At 41.1% G+C, this 13,378-nt stretch overlaps 1 protein-coding gene across 6 annotated transcripts in view; it reads right to left on the bottom strand.

The window, feature by feature from the left end:
* LRRC8D (leucine rich repeat containing 8 VRAC subunit D) overlaps nucleotides 1–13,378 on the bottom strand; it is a 112,330-nt gene that overhangs the window by 16,979 nt on the left and 81,973 nt on the right. Inside the window, exon 1 of one of the 6 annotated variants that reach the window (XM_055341100.1) lies at nucleotides 10,522–10,581. The exons of the other annotated variants lie outside the window; for them this stretch is intronic. The gene's annotated coding sequence lies outside the window, so the exon portion shown is untranslated. Of the gene's footprint in view, nucleotides 1–10,521; nucleotides 10,582–13,378 lie in introns of those variants that run through there. 6 annotated transcript variants of the gene reach the window in all.

Raw genomic sequence — 13,378 nt, 5'->3', positions numbered from 1 at the left:
AAAGTGAAAATACAGTTCACCCTCTGAACTAGAAAGCTTTTTAAAATATTTTATTTATTTATTTATTTATTCATTCATGAGAGACAGAGAGAGGGGGTGGGGCAGAAACATAGGCAGAGGGAAACGCAGGCTCCATGCAGGGAGCCTGATATGGGACTCGATCCCAGGACTCCAGGATCATGCCCTGGGCCAAAGGCAGGCACCAAACCGCTGAGCCACCCAGGGAGCCCTGAACTAGAAAACTTTTGAGAGTGACAAATGATAAACAAAAGGGGATGCCAGGATAAGGTATAACTGGAACTCTCCCATGGAAACCAGGGGTGGTTGTCGCCCTTACAGGCCACATGAGCTAGAAACATTTGAGGCCGTTATGCAAGGCTGATGTATAAACACAAGCCTAGATTTTTTTGTTTAGGCAAATAATCTGTAGACACATCCTATCTTAAATATTTCACTCTATAGCAGTTGATTCAAAGTAGCTGATATCTCAAGACAGTATTTACTACCTTACGGATGATGACTGACCTCTTATCATGGTAGGATGTTGCACATTACAATTATTTTCTAGTAAGAAACCTAAAATTTTTAAAAGATGAAAGAGACATAAACCATTTAAACAGCATTCCCCTACCCACCAAGATATGTGCAGAAAACAATATTTCTACTGCACAAAATGGAACACCACAGAAGCTGCTGGAGTGCCCTGCAACGTGGGCTGAGAGCATCTGTATTTTGGCAAACATGTATGCAATTCTATTATGTGTGCCACACCATAGCAGCTGAAAAACTGACCCAAATTACGCAACACATCGACGGAAGCTGTCTGTTTACACATCTGAGACTGAAGAATACAAAAGGGCAGGATGAGTGATAATTTCCCTTAGAAGGAGAATATATCAACATCACCTTTCAGAAAATGCTCTGAAGATGGAGGTGAAATGCTACCAATAGTGGTACCAAATGTGAAAACCTAAGTGCTGAGACAAAAAGTCTGGAGGGAGATTATGTGCTCTATATCCTCCTGTGTCTTGTCACCAAACTTTTACCATAAAGCATTAGTTGAGAATGAGAGCTACAAACTGCTCTTTCCATGTATATGCCCTCAACCCTGGATGACACACTTTTTTGGATGGGGAAGGAAATAAAGTACGAGGTGTTGAATCCTATGAACTACATACGGCAACTGCTCCATCTTCCAGGGTAGGTTCAGATGGGTTAAAAAAAAAATCACCAATTTTCTCCCAGTTTGAGATCCTTTTCCTCCCCAGTTTGACTTTTAATCAACATCATTCTCCCTTTCTACTTTTTTTGGTAACAGACACCTGCTACTGTCACCGTTCATTTGAGCTGGATGTACTATTGCCCAGGTAGAGGTCCTATTTCCTAGCCTTACTTGCAACCAGGTATGGCCATGTAACTGAGCTAGTTGTGAGAGGCTGTGAGAGGTGACTGCTCACTTCCTGGTAAGTTCCATAATGACAAGCCTACCTGCTCTGGCCTCCCTTTTTCCTTTTTCCTGCTAGCTGGAAAACGGGGAAGCGGGCACAATCTCAGAAGGCACAACAGAGCAGTCCTGCCAAGTGCATGCTGCTCACATCTGGACTGCTGTATGAGAAGGAAATGCCTTTTAAGCCATTCTGTCTGGGAGTCTCTGTTACAGGAGTTTAGCTGGTACCCAAATTAATAAAATTTTGAACTATTCAAAAACGCCTCTTAAATACAAGGATCCAGAAATAGATTGGATTGACTCATTTGTGGGTACTTCTATGTGGTTTCCCAGAACACAAAAGAGTGGAGGCTTTTCCAAGAGTAGGGCTCAGGGAGAGCATGACATTGTCATATCCAAGTTAGCAAAAGGGCAATAAGGAACCCCTGACGGGTCTGAACGGGGAGGCGGGCAATGGGATCAGCGCTCCAATTTAGAAAGAATCCTCTCCAGAGTGTGGAAGTTGGACTGGAGGCAGGAAAGACTGGAGGAGGGTAAGTTTGCATGAAAGTTGTACTAGTCAAGGTGACTTACAGGTAAATTTAGTTTTTCAGCTTGAATAGCCTAGGACCTGTGTGTAATACATTTAAGTAGCGATTACCAAGAGTCACTTGACCTAAATCTCAGGGGAAGGATCCAGGACAGAATTACTCATTTGTGACTAATCAGTATATGGAAGATGAGAGTACATAAGGAGAAAAAGGTCAAAGAATCCTGGGGATCTCTACCAGTTAGGGAACAAATGGGAGAAAAGGAACAGGGGGTCAGAGAAAGAGGAGAACTGTGCTCTGGAAGCCGAAGGGGGAAAGTCAAGGAGGTTAGGGAGTAAAGAGTGACTGCTCGGTCTGGCAGCTGAGGGTCACTCGAGACCTCAGCCCAAGCACTGTCCACTAAGAAGTCTGGCTCACTGAGGGTGAGGAGTCAGTGGGATGAGAATGTTTGCTTCTCGAATGTTGGCTGGGGAGAAAAACAAAAGGCTGAGACAGCAAGAAGGGGAAGGAAGTTAGATGGAAGGGTTTACTTTTTAGGATGGGAGAGGAGCTGGGAGTTAGAAGTTAAAAAGAACTGGGTGAGAAGGTACAGAGGTGTTTTTTATACAGCTGTCTGTTATTTGGAACATCGAGTTAAAACAGATGCAGTAAACACATTTCTACAAGGAACTCAGTTCAAGTATGCAGCACGCTGTTATGACTAAATGAAAGTATCAAGATTAAAGAGTTCATAACTCCACAGAAATTCTTAAACAGAGTTTGGACATATATTGTTTGCTTTTCTCTTCAGTAAGTCGGTAAACATTAACCTTGCTATCTGACATATTACTTATCCAGTTGTAAAACTTTAAAAGAGGCTTTTCTGGGGAAAGTTGAAAAAGAGAAAACAAAAAAAAAAGGTGACTTGCAAAAAAAAAAAAAAAAAAGAATTCCATGAATCCTATAACGTTGAAAAGAAAACCCAGCGGACATATGAGGGAGTAGCTCTCTGTAAGTTCAAGTGATCTAAACAGTGTCAGGCACTCTCACCCACTGACACCCCCTGGTAAGGTCAAGCATTAAGAGAACTCAAGTCAGGTTACACTGAAAGGAAGAAGGTGGTTAAAGAAATGTTTATTATTCCTAAGGAGAGTGGTAGTGACCTAAAGCAGCTTGATTTACTTCTTGTTTTGTTGGCTGCAGTATGGAGAGGAAGATGGGGTGAGGAGGAGGAGGTGGTGTGCGCAGCTGTCGGGGGCGAGTGACACGCTTGGTTGGGAGCCACCGTCACAGAACGTGGACACCGCTGTGTATACACAGGAGGCGGGAAGAAAACTGCCCCTGATAAGGAATGGGCAACACACTTGAGCCCAAGAAATTGTCACATCCCCCGCTCTGAGCAGAGGCATTACTGTTCTAGTTTTATGGAGAAAAAAACTGAGGTTTAGAAATTTTGCGATGACCAAGATCACGCCGCTGAATTCCAGTAGACTTGGATTCAAACCCAGATCTGACTGACTCCTACCAAGCCCATACCTGCCCCCATGAGCTTTTATTAAATTGGAAATTAGCTCCAACTCAATTAAAAATTTCCCCCCAGGGGCGCCTGGGTGCCTCAGCGGTTGAGCATCTGCCTCCGGTGCAAGGCATGGTCCTGGGGTCCTGGGATCGAGTCCCACGTTGGGTTCTCCGCAGGGAGCCTGCTTCTCCCTCTGTGTCTCTGCTATGTCTCTTCCTTTCTCTATGTCTCTCATGAATAAATAAAATCTTTAAAAAAAATTTGCCCCCGAATTTATGAATTATTAGAATGGATGCTTAAGTAAAGGAGACACAACCCTGGTGTTCAAAGGCTGCCTCAGGACATAAGGAGCAAAGTCTAAAAAGTGAAATGACAATTTACAACCCGACGGCCATTTAATCACAGGATTACCTCGTGTCTTTATCATCATGTCAGCTTTTAATAGCACCTGCATGGATTTCAACTAATCTGATCCTTACAAACTGCTAGGAGACAAAGAAATAGTGTCAGATTCATTTTCTAGCCAAGAAACTGCTGCAACAAGGCAGTGGCCAGCTGAGATTGGAAGTGGAGAGCTCTGTAACCGTCAAGCAGCATACTTACCAGGACAGGCTCCGACGGGTGTGACAGTCTCACAATTTTACAGATCTTCAGAAGGAGTGGTTAACAGACAAAATACTCTCTGGAAACCCTTCTTGTAATGTAGCCTATGAAGCTTTCCTTTTTCTCCTGAATTCATTTACTAAAACTGTAACTGTACTTCTTTTTTTTTTTTTTTTAAATTTTCTTTTTTATTTATTTATGATAGTCAGAGAGAAAGAGAGAGAGGCAGAGACATAGGCAGAGGGAGAAGCAGGCTCCATGCACCGGGAGCCCGACGTGGGATTCGATCCCCGGTCTCCAGGATCGCGCCTTGGGCCAAAGGCAGGCGCCAAACCGCTGCGCCACCCAGGGATCCCCTAAAACTGTAACTGTACTTCTTAAAGAGTAAATAACTCCCAATAACTCACTTGGGCCAGCCAGTTCTTGTTGCAAAATACGTACTGATTACCCAGTGTGAACAGAGCACTGCTGTAGGTATGACCGTAGGAATACTACAGGAAGGTTACGGGACTCCATCAGATCTAACCTACTTACTCAGGGAGAGACTGCCTGCATTTACTATATTCTTATAATTCTATTTCGCCAAATAAATTGCCTTTGGTGCTTCTGGAAAGATGCGCCATTGGTGCATCCCTATAACATTCTCAGACTCTTAAACTGGACAATGAAAAACACTGGTATTAGAGAAAATATTTCTACCTATTGCTTTTTTTAAAAAAGATTTTGTTTATTTGAGAGAGAGTGTGTGTGTGAGAGTGAGAAAGCACAAGCAGGGGGAGCAGCAGAGGGAGAGGGAGAAGCAGACTCCCCGCTGAGCAGAGAGCCCGGTGTGGTGCTTGATCCCAGAACCCTGGGATCATGACCTGAGCCAAAGGCAGCTGCTTAACCAACTGAGCCACCCAGGCGCCCCCTACCTATTACTTTTAATTCAAAGATAACACAAACCCAGCAAGTGACATCCTAATAATCTATACCTAAGGGCTACTTTCCATAAACGACAGCACCTGAGGAGGTAGTGTGTTTCTTAAATAACGTGGGTTTTTATTCACCAATAACACAGTCACAGGCAAAAGAAAAACCAGACTTGAGTTGCACAAGCATAACTGACACATGTAACACCACTGATACAAATTACAGACCTCCTCCAAATCAGAGACCATCCTCCATCTCAGCTTCCTGCTCAATAAAATCTGCCTTAATTGATTTTCTTTTTGTTGTTGCTGTTGAAAAATAGAGTGAGCCAGCCCAGGCAGCATCATGGGAATTTCACTCTCTCTCTCTCTCTCTCTCTCTCTCTCTCACACACACACACACACACACACACAGACACCCCTGGCAGCAACATGGGAATTTCACACACTCACAGACACACACACACACACACACCAGGCAGCATCATGGGAATTTCACATACTCACACCCACCCACACACACACAAAGCAGCAACATGGGAATTTCACACACACACACACACACACACCCACCAGGCGGCAATATGAGAATTTCAAACACACACACATACATACCCATTAAAGCCCAAGTGACTACATCTAGTTTTTAAGGAAATACTAGTAACAAGGAACAGGTTGAGGGTATTTTCCACTGGTTTAAAAATAAAGCATTCTACCCTTTAAAAAAATAAATCTTAGAATTATAGAAACAGGAAGCAGCAGCTGGATTTATCATCCTTCATTTCCTCTGAGAGTCCTGGTAAGGAACTCCCCATTGAGACAAAAGCCATGGAGGGCCAGCCTCCTCCTGCCGGGACCCACAGCCACATGCTGCTGCCCTACCAGAACTCTGGCTGGTCACTTCAAAATCAAACTGCTCACTTTATCTTTGGAAGCTTTCCATGCCCAGGACCTACACCTTGACAAAATAAAAAATCTGACTAGACCTGGAACACACACAGGTAAGGGCCCCCGTCCTGGGAAAGCCCAGCTCCCACCTCCCCCGCAGGTCTCTCTCCAAGGGCTCCCTCCCTGAAGGACCCCGCAGCCTAGTTCTGGTGGCTGGTGTCCGAAAGAGCAGGAGAGCTGGCTCCGCTTCCTACAGCCACTTTAGTGACTGTAGCTGACGTTCTGCACTTCTCTCAGGTTCAGTTCTCTCATCTGTGCAATGGCAACAAGACATCCTTTCGCATGGCTGTAATGGGCAGTCAATGAGATGATGAACGCCAAAGTACCTTGCAAATCACACATTAAGTCATAACACCCAGAGTAATAGCGACATATATCTTTGCAGAAGGGGTTTTACCAGTTCCGAAGCTTTCACAAATATTATCTTTTCGTTTGATCCTCAAAATGATCTAGCAGCTTAGGTGGTGGCGGCGGCGGCAGCATCAACACCAACACTATTATTAGTACTGTTTTATAAATGAGCTCGTCTAGAAGAGCATAATAGGAAAACTGTGTCTTAACTCCTTAGCAGCATCCAAGTCATTTGAAAACATTTCTGGCAGTACATGAGAGATAAGTACCAGGCTGGGAGTTATGAAAGCTGTTCACATTTCAGGTCTGCTACTCTGGGCAAGTCCCTTAACCTCTCCAGGCAACATGATTCATCCATCTGTCACCAGGCTGGTGGGAGACAAAAATAAAATTAGACCTGGTTCCAGCTCTTGAAGAACTCACTTGGAGGCAAGGGTGGGGGATGGAAACAAGTGACATATAAACAGATTAATTGCAAAATGGTATTTACTTAAAATATGGAGTTGAACAAAGTGCCTTTGGGATCACAAAGCAGGAAATGACTAACTTTGGGGGACTCATGGAAGAATTCCTCTCATTTGTAAACTGGGAAAAGAAGGAAATCAGACTCTGCATTTATCAATGCCTCTTTTGGGGCTGAAGCTCTCAGAAAACTAAGGCTTAGCAAGATCATTGGCAATGTCAATTCTCAGCATGAGGCCTCTTATACACCTGTGCAGCCAACACTTATTTATTTATTTATTTATTTATTTATTTAAGATTTTATTTATTTATTAATAAGAGACATACAGAGAGAGAGGCAGAGACATAGGCAGAGGGAGAAGCAGGCTCCATGCAGGGAGCCCGACATGGGACTCAATCCTGGGACCCCAGGATCATACCCTGAGCCAAAGGCAAGTGCTCAACCACTGAGCCACCCAGGCATCCCCCAACACATCATTTAAAAAGTAATGTAGGCATCTTACGTGCTAGAAAAGTGTACTTTAGAAATCTCTGAGCAATACGATTTTTCAGAATATTACTCAAATACAAATCATACTTGAAAGTCTGTGTAAGTCTGTGGGAACTGGGCCTATAGTTAACCCTATTTGTACTAATTATGAGACTTAGACCCTAGAGCCAGATTATCTGGGTTAAACTCTTGATTAGTTACCAGCTGTGTAACTAGCGAAGTTATTTAGTCTCTTTGTGTTTCAGATTCCTCATCTATGAAATGGCAGTGGTGTGGGGCGGGGTAGTGGTAGTGGTTATAGTAATACTACCACCTACCTCCTAGGGTTGTTGTGAAGATTAAAAGTACTATATATTTCTAAAATTCCACATGAGTAAGATTACATAACTGTCTTTCTCTGATAAACTTATTTCACTTAGCATAATATTCTCTAGATCCATTCATGTGGTTGCAAATGGCAAGATTTCATTCTTTTTGATAGTTAAATAGAATTCCATTGTGTGTGTATATATATGTATATATATATATACACCACATCTTAACAGAGGATCATAGAGAAAGCAAAGAAAAAAAATTTAAAAAGACAAAATCAGAAAGTGAGAGAAATTGTAAGAAACTCTTAATCATAGGAAACAAACTGGGGGTTGCTGGAGAGGAGAGAAGTAGGGGGACAGGGAAACTGGGTGATGAACATTAAGGAGGGCACGTGATATAATGAGCATGGGGTATTATATACAACTGATGAATCACTGACCTTTACACCTCTGAAACATATAACATATAATATATTGTATGTTAACTGAAATTAAATTTTCTTAAAAACTAGAAAAACAGGGGATCCCTGGTAGCTCAGCAGTTTAGCATCTGCCTTCAGCCCAGGGTGTGATCCTGGAGTCTTGGGATCAAGTCCCACATCAAGATCCCTGCATGGAGCCTCCTTCTCTTTTTTTTTTTTTTTTGGAGCCTCCTTCTCCCTCTGCTTGTGTCTCTGCCTCTTTTTCTCTCTCATGAATAAATAAAATCTTTAAAAAAATAAATAAAAATAAAAACTAGAAAAACAAAAGTACTATATACACATACTTAGAGCAGTTCTTGCACACGATAAAGGCTGAGTTAGCTACTGTCAGGACATATGCAAAAGTATAATAACTGGCATTTTTGGACTGCTCTTCTACAGATACTCTCTTAAACCTGAAAGTTTCCAATTTAGTCTCAATCCACAAATTTCATTTTCCAGAAATTTATGGAAAGTTCAATTAATCAATAATGCAATATTGGTTATCTGCTTCAGAAATACATTCCCCCCAAATCCTGCTTAAGCATGATTTTAAAACCCTATTTCCAGTGGCAGATATGAAACTAACAAAGGCAATACAGGTTTATGGTGACAGAAATGATTGCGCTTCAGAAAACTGTACACCTTTAAAGCAACTACGTGGGAGTTTTGAATGATGTTTTGGAATTATGGAAAAGAAGAAAATGAAAGAGGAAGGATGCCTATATTCCCACAAAATTTCTTTTTTTTCTACTTAGTTTTATATTTAAGACATCATTTATAGTACCTTTAAAACATAAACATTCAAAGCAATATTAAATACGCAAATTTAGCCACCCACTGAAAAATATAAGCATTTAAATAACAACTTTTTTTTTTCATTTTTCTCTCTGAATTCACACAGAATTTCAAGAAATTACTTGGACTGGTAACAGAATTTTATCATTATTATATAGTAACCATCTGCTGGAACGGATTGTATGCAGATAAAATTAAACCTCTATAAATCAAACTGTCATGTTTTAATTGGCAGCATTAGCAACACTCACCAAACCAGAAGATTCTGCATTTAATATTTAATATATAAAACATCATTATCCCATTGGCTCTCTACCAACATCAATACTTACTGACTCTTGGGACCTGTGGTTTTCATCTTAGTCAATAATGCTTAGGTTCAAGCCTCAAAATTCATCATTAAAACCTGCTGTTACAAAAAAAAGTCACTAGAACCCCAAAAGAATAAAGACAGAGGCAGGATATTTATCATACTCTTATGTTCTGGGAAAGAATAGGATACTTTTTCTCAATACAAAACAGATTTGTTTTGTGACTCTATTTAATGCTTTATAATATATCCATAGGAAAAGCAGCAAAATACTTCAAGCTATAATTTACTCAGATTCAAGTATGCATTAGGCACATTTGAGGAGGGGTTTTATGAAGAACACTTAATTCATACAGCTTCTTGAGGCAAACTGAGGAAAATTATTTCCCTAATTTTATAGGTGGGAAAAAAAAAAGCTAAGAAATGTTAGGTAACATTCTGTAAAGTCACAGAACTAAAAACTGATAAAACCAGAGGGTGCCTGGGTGCCTCAGTCAGTTGGGCATTTGACTCTTGATTTCAGCTCAGGTCATGATCTTAGGGTCATGAGATGAAGTCCCATGGTGGGCTCAGTGCTCAGCAGTCTCCTTGAGATTCTCTCCTCTCCCTACCTCTGACCCTCTCCCCTACCACCCCTCATTCTTAAATAAAGAAATAAAATCTTAAAACAAAAAAGCTGATAGACCAGGAAGCAAAACTAAACCTAAATACACAAGCACACACACTTTTTTGTAGGTTGTCCAGGTAATCATTTTAGAGACATATAAGGAAGGCATTCAAATGTTTCTTAATGAGGGTACTAAATGAATCTACTTAATTCTACTAATCAAGAATTACAAATGATATAAAATGAATTTAAAAATGCTCTGTGGACATATGGTCAAAAAGTTAGGAATAAACCTTACAGGAACAGAAATTTTATGTACCCCTATTAGGTCAAAAGGCTGCTTTCTCAATTAACCAATCTTTATAATCAGAATTAATTAAAAACAAAAAATACAGTGAAATCTTAATAATTCTATAGAAAAGGTTTAAGATAGCATTCAACATTAAAATAATTCAGTGCCCTTTATTCAGTTTCACTTATGTACCAGGAGTATGCTCAGAAAATAGATGAATAAGATTTGTTCATCCTTTCTTTTATCTGCCTAATTAATTATACTGTGTGACATTCTATTATGTTTGGTGCAATGATTTACAATTCCTAGATTACTTCAGGGCCACACACTATTCCAACTAGCAAGTTTCCAGACTGCCCTGCCTTTTACTGTTTTGTAATAAAACATTAAAATAATGTAACTAGTTTATGTACCAGGACTTTAGGCTCATACAAAAGAGAATTTAACAGTTAATCAATCCTTCTAAGATAGCTACATGATAAAGGTGACTCTAACATACCCGGTTGTTCTAGGAGAAACGATACTCAGAGTTGATCCCATTTTCCCCAAACAGTCAATTCTCTGGGTGCCCCAAGTTCTATTTCTGGAAGCAACAGGAAAGTTCTGGTAGGATTCTAGTTCTGGCACGGAATAGCTTTTGGATCCTAGCCTTAGGTTCTCTATCTGCAAAACAGTAACACTGTATTAGATTGTCTCTTCCTTCTTGACATAAAAATTTAAGATTCAGTTCACATTGGGATGTCTGGGTGGATCAGCAGTTTAGTGCCCGCCTTTGGCCCAGGGCATGATCCTGGAGTCCCAGGATCGAGTCCCACATCAGGCTCCCGGCATGGGGCCTGCTTCTCCCTCTGCCTGTGTCTCTGCCCCTGCCGTGTCTCTCATAAATAAAAAAAAAAAAAATCAGTTTACACTTAAAATCCAAAGTCAAATATATCCTTCCACAAAAGCCATCTGCCTCCCATCTTCACCCCAAGGCAGTCAGCTGCTCAGATTAGCTGAGTCCCCACACTACTTGGTTCACTGTTCATTAGGGTAATCATTAAGATATAAGCGTTTGTTTACACAACAGAGTGTTAGTTATTCCAGAGCAGAAACTATGCCTTATTGATCTTTGTATATTTGTCATATGACAGATTCTAATTGCTTGGTATACAAAAAGTATGCAACAGATATTTTAAAAATAAATTATTCAAGCCACCCTATCAAGCAAGCATTCATTTGGTACCTCTCTGTTTGGGATCTAGACCACATTCTGGAGATGAATCAAAGTTCCCACCCATAAAGTACTTGGAATTTAGGGGATCCCTGGGTGGCGCAGCCATTTAGCGCCTGCCTTGGGCCCAGGGCGTGACCCTGGAGTCCGGGGATTGAGTCCCACAACAGGCTTCTGCATGGAGCCTGCTTTTCCCTCTGCCTGTGTCTCTGCCTCTCTTTCTCTGTGTCTCTCATGAATAAATAAATAAAATCTTAAAAAAAAAAAAAAGGAAACGGCAATCGTGTGATGATGAATAATAATAATACGAGTTTAGTACACTTTAAGTCATAAGTTTGAGTTCTGTAGAAAAAAACATGCCCCTGGAGTTTAAAATATCTAAGACCCTTTGCTGTTTTAACATTTTATGACCAATCCTGCAGAGCCCTACCATTTCCCCCTCCCCCACTCCTCTGTATAATGGGCATGAATCTATGTCATGCTCACTTTTAACGATTCAATTTGTTCAGGAGAAAAAGTGATCTTAAAAGAATAGAGACTCATTCAAAGCTGGAAAAGACTTAGTTGAAAATAAGCAGAAGAAAAAAAAGTTTAGGAAAGAGTAATAAAAATTTTTAGTGGGATGGTGTAAATTGAAGCAAAGGTTACCTCAGGCCAGGGCACGGAAAAGAAAAGAAGTAAAAATATATGTTTTTTGGCCTGGGAGTGTTTAGCTTTCAAGTTCCAAAACAAAATTTCATGTAGCACTTGTCAGTTCTCTGGTATTTATTTTTCTTGTTCATGCACATCCCTGCCACTTAGCAACAAAATGAAGTGAAGGCCGCTGGCATTGGTGTGTAGAAGCATGGGAGAAGACAGGAAGCCCAGCACCTGAAGGATGGCCAAGAAGCCCTTCGGGACCCTTTGCTGGCAACTCACAATAGCCTCTCTGCACGAATAAATGCTGACAGGTTTGCATGGAGGAGACTGAGTGACCCATTCTTTTGCATTTTTTTTCTAAAGCAACGCCAGAATCAAGATGAGTTGGGGTATACATTACAAACCCAGATTCCTGGGCTCCACCAAGACCTATCCCTTTCTACATAAGCTTCCCCTCCTCATCTGTGAAAGAGCCTCTGACAGGCTAAAATACAGTAAGTAAAGCAAAGTAAATGCAGCTTGGGGACTCTTGCCAGCAAGGCTGAGCTGAGATGACTCAGCAGGTTAGAGCTGTGACCCTTTACTTTTGGACTCATTATTCTGGTTCTTATCCAGTGGCTACTACAAATGCACAGGCACGGATTGGTCTTACTCCAGAGCCCATCTGAGAACAACATGGAGTGGTAACAAAGCTTGGCATGACACAGGGGGAGGTTTCCCTGAAGAAAGCCAGCCTCGGGTCCTGGTTGATAACCAGCTCTCAAAGTTTGGCTGAGAACACATTAACAAAAAGGTCATGGTCTACCATAAATTCTACAAAATTCTATTCTTTAAAAACACACAGAAGTTGGGGAAAGTAGAAAAGAGAAGGTGGGTGAGAGGTGGGATTATGGGGTTCTATCAGTGAAGTGCTACAAACCAATTTCCAAAGCTATGAAATTAATGGTGCTAATAAAAATAAAAATAGTAGAATTCCTTTCAAGGCCTACTTTTTTTCTACTCTTCAACAGCTGCAATGCGCTTGCTTCTATGTGAGCTGAGTGTTGCCAAACAAGCTACTCTCTGTATCCTGCTTAATCACCTCTGGGCTAAGGTATATGCACCACCAGATGTATGTAAGGCAATACTGTTTGGCTCCTTAGTAAAAGGAATTAGTCCTTTCGTTATTTTTTTCGTCAAATAAGAATTTTTTTTTTTTAAAGCCTAAAAGTGGTGCTTGAAAGCAGCTTCAGATATAGGAAGAGATCAGAAGTAAAAAGGCGTGGGGGCCACTTAAAACACCTCCTCAGTAGGCCACATAAAATGTGCTCCTACTCCAAATTTAAAGCTTTAGCTAAAGGATGAAGAAGCACAAAGAAGAGCAATCTCAAGTTCAATCACACGGACAGATGTCTTATCTCCCTTCCTCATCAAATGTCCCTGGTGAGCAGGGCCAGGTCTGATCTACCCTTGGAGAGGCCACAGCAGGTGTCATAAGAGGACTTTTATTTGCTCTCCTCATGTT

Source organism: Nyctereutes procyonoides, unplaced genomic scaffold (genome assembly GCF_905146905.1).
Source record: "Nyctereutes procyonoides isolate TBG_1078 unplaced genomic scaffold, NYPRO_anot_genome, whole genome shotgun sequence".
NCBI classification, from domain to species: domain Eukaryota; kingdom Metazoa; phylum Chordata; class Mammalia; order Carnivora; family Canidae; genus Nyctereutes; species Nyctereutes procyonoides.
This window is presented reverse-complemented; position numbering and strand designations above follow the sequence as displayed.